At 37.0% G+C, this 5,932-nt stretch overlaps 1 pseudogene; it reads right to left on the bottom strand.

The window, feature by feature from the left end:
• Positions 1–3,641: 3,641 nt before the first annotated feature.
• Positions 3,642–3,863, bottom strand: LOC100617801 (ubiquitin-like protein 5; annotated as a pseudogene).
• Positions 3,864–5,932: the final 2,069 nt, after the last annotated feature.

Raw genomic sequence — 5,932 nt, 5'->3', positions numbered from 1 at the left:
TGCAAATTTTGTGTGTGTGTGTGTGTGTGTGTGTGTGTGTGTGTGTGTGTGTGTGTGTATGTGTGTGTGTGTGTTTTATATTCATTGTGTGAGATGAAATAAGAATTGCCTTATATGTGAACAAGACTGACTTTATTTCACCGTCCACGATATATTGTTAGCTTTAGTGCTTGAACAGAAGCTAAGGGGCTATGAACTAATATATAGAGAAAAAATATCCAGTTCTAAATCAATTTGTGTTGAACTGAATTTGAATGAATGAATGAGAATACTCATATTCTACCTGCATGTACAAATAAACAAATCTTATCTCTCTCACTAGATTATAAGTTCCATGAGGGCAAAGATTGTGACATTCATCTTTGTAGTCATCACTCTGTCAAACACAAAAATACACAATGCACTGTTAAATATTTATTGAATTGATGAATGTCGAAGAAATTCTGTAACAAAGTGTTTTCCTAACTGACTTTACTCCAGATGCCCGTGGGGTACACTAAAACATCCAGATGAAAAGTGATAAACGTCATCAATCATCCTGATATGTTGTCCACAGGATGCCAAATATCCAGATACCATATTTGGAAACATTCAGGTGATTGACAGATTTTTTTTTAATTTCTCATCCAGATATTTGGCATGAGAGCTTCAGACTGCCAACTATGTGAAAGTAGGGACCTAGGCTTTGCTTTTCATTACCATCACCCTCCCTTAACCACCAGCCTTCACCCCAAGCCTTGTGCCCCACATAGAGAAAATACTCAGAATGTTTGTCAATTACCATAATGATGGTGTCACAAAGCATGTCAGGTACCAAATCATTTAGGAAGAATTATTTGGAAATATAAAAGTGGGTTTGTGTAAGGACAGCCAACCAAGGAACAGATGAATTGTGTCATTTTACAGTACAAATAGTTGTCTTTAATAATTTAAAGAAAGCCATTCTATTCATCCTTTCTCATTTATCCCTCATTTACACTATTCAAGTGCAGTTGTAAAGAAAGAAAGGAAAACAGAGGCCTCATTCTAGCCTTATTTGGTGATAAAAGATGAAAAACCATTTTCAGATAACACTTTCTGAGAACCAGTATGCAAGGAGGGTACAGTAGTTTGTCAGAGTGCATAATGAGGGATGGAAACTAGTAGTAAAAGGGAATGTTTAGAGTTGGACAGTGTTGGGTTTTATCCTAGCTCTGTGTTCCATTTCCTATGCAACTTCAAGAGACCAAACCATGATGTCTCCAATCCCCTGCAAAAAAGGCATATCAAACAGGTCTACTGATGTCACCGAGTTTAGTGAACAAGAGGCATATTTCCATAATCCATCATATTAATTGTGGAAATAGATTCTTCGGGCATTGTATGCAAGTCTATGATACTACAGGTTTTATTTGCTTCACTTAATTTCTGGAAATACAATAATAGCCAAAATTTTGAATATTTTATTATTTTGAATAAATAATATTAAATAAGTTAAATATTATGAGAGAGGATAATTATTGAAATCTGGAATTGGAAATCATGGGACCTGACACATAGTTAGTGCTTAATATGTATTGATTGATTGATGGACCAATTGATTGAAAGGGCTATAGAGAAACTTGAAACTCCCACCCAGTTCTAAAACATCACTGATAAATAGTCATCTCCAGATTAATACTTTTGACAAGGAGCTTACTATCTTTCCATGTAGCCCATTTCACTCTTGGATAATGATAAAGTTCTTTCTCATACTCAGCCAGTCTGTTAAGTGGTGCAGTAGATAAGAGTTCTGCATGTACAATGAAGAAGACCTGAGCTCAAATCCAACTGGACACTTACTAGCTGTGTGACTATGGACAGGTCACTTAATCTCATTTTCTCAGTTGTAAAATGAAGAAAAGGATAGCACCTGCCTCCCAGGTTTATTGTGAGGATAAAATGAGCTCTCAACACAGTGTCTGACACAGATTAGGCACTTTAAAAATATTTGTTCCCCTTGCCCTCTTGTAACTAATGTAGGTCCTAATTCTGCCCACCAGAGAACACCAATTTGATTGTTCTTCCAAATGATGACTTTAAGAAACAATAAGCTCCTTGCAAGCAAGAACTGTTGAATTCTTGCCTTTGTATCCCTGGAACCCACCACAGTGCCTTAACAATAGTGAATGACTAATAAATATTTGTTGAATTGAATAGCTTTCCATATTATAAAATTTCATCTTTTGCAAATTAAACATCTCCAAGATCCTTCAATATAAAATGTTCTAAAACCCTTTACCATCCTGGTTCTTCCCTTCTTGATATGCACTCCTTACTTGTCAAGACCCTTCTTAATTGTGTTGTTCAGAATATTGCATCTATACCCTGACTTATAGTATAGCTAGATTATGTTCTGGACATTATACTTCTAGTTATTCAGCTGAAGCATCTTTTAGCTTTTTAAAAACCAGGTATGCCACACTGTTCACTTTCAATGAGGTTATGGGTAGTCATCCAAAACATAAAGTATTGTTTCCCTTGGGTGGAATCTCTACAATTGACTTTTAAGCTAAATGAAAAAGTTTAAATTTGCCTTTGTTAAATTTTAGTCTTTTGCTTCCAGACTATTTTTCCACTCCATTAATATGACTTAAAATCTTTATACTTTCATCCAATCTTTAAATTCTTCCCCACTGCTTTATGTCATCTATGTATGTGATATATAGGGCTTTTATTTCTCAGTCCAAGTTATAGATATAGCTGTTAAACAAAATAGGGCCAAGGACAGAGCCCTGTGATAGACCACTAGAAAGGTGCAGAGCTCCTACGGATTGACATAAATCCACTAATTTCTGAATGTTCCAGTTCAATCAGCAATGAATCCACTTAAATATACTATTATCAAGACTATATTTCTCCATTTTTTCCACAAAGATATCATAAAAACCTTTGTCAAATGCCTTGTTGAAATCAAGATTTCTTTTGTGCAGTCCATTCTTTTCATCTACTATTCTACTATCCATATCTAAAAGAGTAACAAAATTAGTTTGACATTGCTTATTCTTAGTAAACCCATGTTAGGTCCAAGTAACATTATCTTTGTATTCTCTTATAGATCCAAAAACTATCTATGTTAGCATTTAAAAATTTTTATTTTATTTTTAAAATTTAGGTGTGATTGACATTAAGCTAATTTATCCTACAATCCATAATTTCCCAGGAAGACTTTTGCCCATTTCCCATCTTCTGGTTTCTCTATCATCCTTCATATTCATCAAAAATCATCAATTTTGCTCTCACAAACATACTTTTTTAGGGCTTTAGTATCTTCATCTGGACTTGAAGATTTAAACTCATTAACTTCTCAAGATATGTACCATGAAATATCATAGGATATATTACTTCTATATTATTTTTAGCCTGTATTTTTAATTTTTATGATAAATGAAGGAAATAGCAATTTGGAGTCCTATCTGATCTTTCTTTGTCTCACTTGAACTCATATTCTTTCCATGTAAGACATGTTTAAGCCATGAAATGATTGTTAATCATTCATGAACTATTAGGAGGTAAGAAGATAGGAAGGGGGGGAAATTTTAGGCATTTAAATGAATTTTATTAGTGATATTTTAACAATGGGGGAGAATTTTGGAGTTGCAGAGTTGGTAGGCCCACTGATTCTACTGATAATAAAATTCCAGGTTCATTCCACCATGGATCTGATAGTCACGCAGGGAAACATGGCCCTTGATTATTGTGTGCCATTTCTTCACGACAACTTTGTCCCAAAGGGTATCTTTCTGATCTGCAATCCATTTCTTCAAGCCTCCTTTAGTGTCATCTGTGTTGCACTTCAGATGGACCTTCTTGACCATCCAGTCATCCTATACAACCTCAGTCATGTCTCTGGGGAAGTGAGGCATGGAAGTCAGTAGACTTAAGTTATACTTTATGCTCTGCAACTGACTTTCAGTATGTCTTTCGTTAAGTGGCTTGATGTCTCTGAACATTGATTATCTCATTAGTATAATTAGGGTGGCAAGAGTTGTTATTCATCCTTAATTTTCAAAGAAGACCAATGATATCACATGAGTGATGTCAAATTGTTCATGAGTTGGATTTAAGTGAAACAGAGGTGCCCAGAGTCATCAGTCTCCATCTTTCTTTGAGAGTCATCAAAGTCCAGTGGAAAGACAAGTCAGGACATTTGGTGTTGGCCCAGGATGCAGTGGATAGCTTTGACCTCTTCAATGTCTGACCAAACACTAAGCCCTTCACAGTGCCTGCTACCGTCAACTTCATGGCTATTGGAATGAATTGTTCTCATCTGCCTATTTTTTACATGCTTGGGGTACCGGCTGCCTAACTCACCAACAAGTTTGAGGGCTGTTGGTCTTCTGCCTGTCCAAAAAGTTTTACTTAGGTATGACTTCTGCACATGCTACAACTTCTTGAAATCATAGGTGAAAACTGAGTGGCAGGTAGATCTCAAAGGGGGATGAGCAGCCCTGAAAAGGACTCAACAAACCTTCACAGGAGAGGTGCTGGTCCTCCATGAATACCTCGTACATGGCAAGAATTGTACAGAGTGAGAGAATTTGAATTCAAATTCAGTCTGTCACTTATGCCTATGTGACCATAGGCAAGTTATTTAATCTTTCTTTTTAAGCATTAGTTTTTCAACTTTAAAACCTGGCAGTTGTTATATATCTCAGGTCCCTTCTGGCTCTAGGTCTATGATTCTAATTTTTTGAACAATTGGATTTTAAAAAAATATCCAGCTCCTAAATTGTAAGGGGGTGGGGGATGAGGAAGCAAAGAAAGGGACAATTATAGTCCTAGAAAATGCACACACAGGAAAGGCCAAAGAACTTCCAGAAATACTCATGGAGAAAAGTGCCAATATCCTTAAAATTCAATAAATAGCAGAGGAAATTTGGAAGCAGGAAATTAATTACAGTCAGAAAGAGTTTATTTTAATCACTTGGTGAATTCAAGGGAATAAAAAAAGAGGTGAAAGTCCCCAGGATGGAGTTTTTCTAGAACTCAATGTACCTTCTCAAAGTAGAGAAACTATTTCTGCCTTCCATGTGAGAAGACTGCCAATCAGTCAAAAAATATTTATTAAGCACTTTCTATATACCCTCTTTCTCTCTATCTAGTACAGAGTTGCATGCAAATCATCACCCTATTTGAATGTGAGCCTAGGGAGAGAAAGAGCTAGGTTTTTGCCTTCCTTTGTATTTCCAGGATTTGCTGGGCACATAGTAAACAATAAATGCTTGTTGACTGACTAACTCTATTAAGTGCTGAAGGATAAAATGAAGAGATAAACACTGCTTCTGCCTTCAAAGAATTCCCATTTTTAAGTGGAAAACAACATAAAAATCAAGCTGTATATGCAAGGTTAGAAAGAGTAGATGGAAATAAGTCTCAAGGAGAAGGCGCTGGAATCCAGGGAGACTGGGAGAGGCCTTTTGAAGAAGTGAAAGTTTGAAATGAGTCTAGAAGGAAACCAAGGTGGGGGGAGGGCGAAGGCAGGGGGGGGGTAAGGGGGGAGGCTAGGGGAGAGAGAGATAGAGAAACAGACAGACAGACAGACAGACAGAGATACACAGAAAGACAGAGAGAGACAGAGAGACAAAGACAGAGAGACAGAAAGACAAAGAGAGAGATAGACATACAGAGACAGACACAGAGACAGAGACAGACATACACAGAGACAGAGGGAGAGAGAAAGAGAGAGAGAGAGAGAGAGAGAGAGAGAGAGAGAGAGAGAGAGAGAGAGAGAGAGAGAGAGAGAGAGAGAGGGAGAGGGAGAGAGAGAGAGAAAGGAGAGAAAGAGAGAGAGAGAAAGGAGAGAAAGAGAGGGAGGAAGGGAATGAGGGAAGGAGGGAGGGAGGCAGACAATGGGAAGAAGTAGAGAGGGACAAAGGTAGACAAATAGATATAAAGAAAAACAAATGCAGAG

Source organism: Monodelphis domestica, chromosome 2 (assembly GCF_027887165.1).
Source record: "Monodelphis domestica isolate mMonDom1 chromosome 2, mMonDom1.pri, whole genome shotgun sequence".
NCBI classification, from domain to species: Eukaryota; Metazoa; Chordata; class Mammalia; order Didelphimorphia; family Didelphidae; genus Monodelphis; species Monodelphis domestica.
The sequence above is the reverse complement of the archived record's forward strand: the minus strand, read 5'-3'. Positions and strand labels throughout refer to the sequence as shown.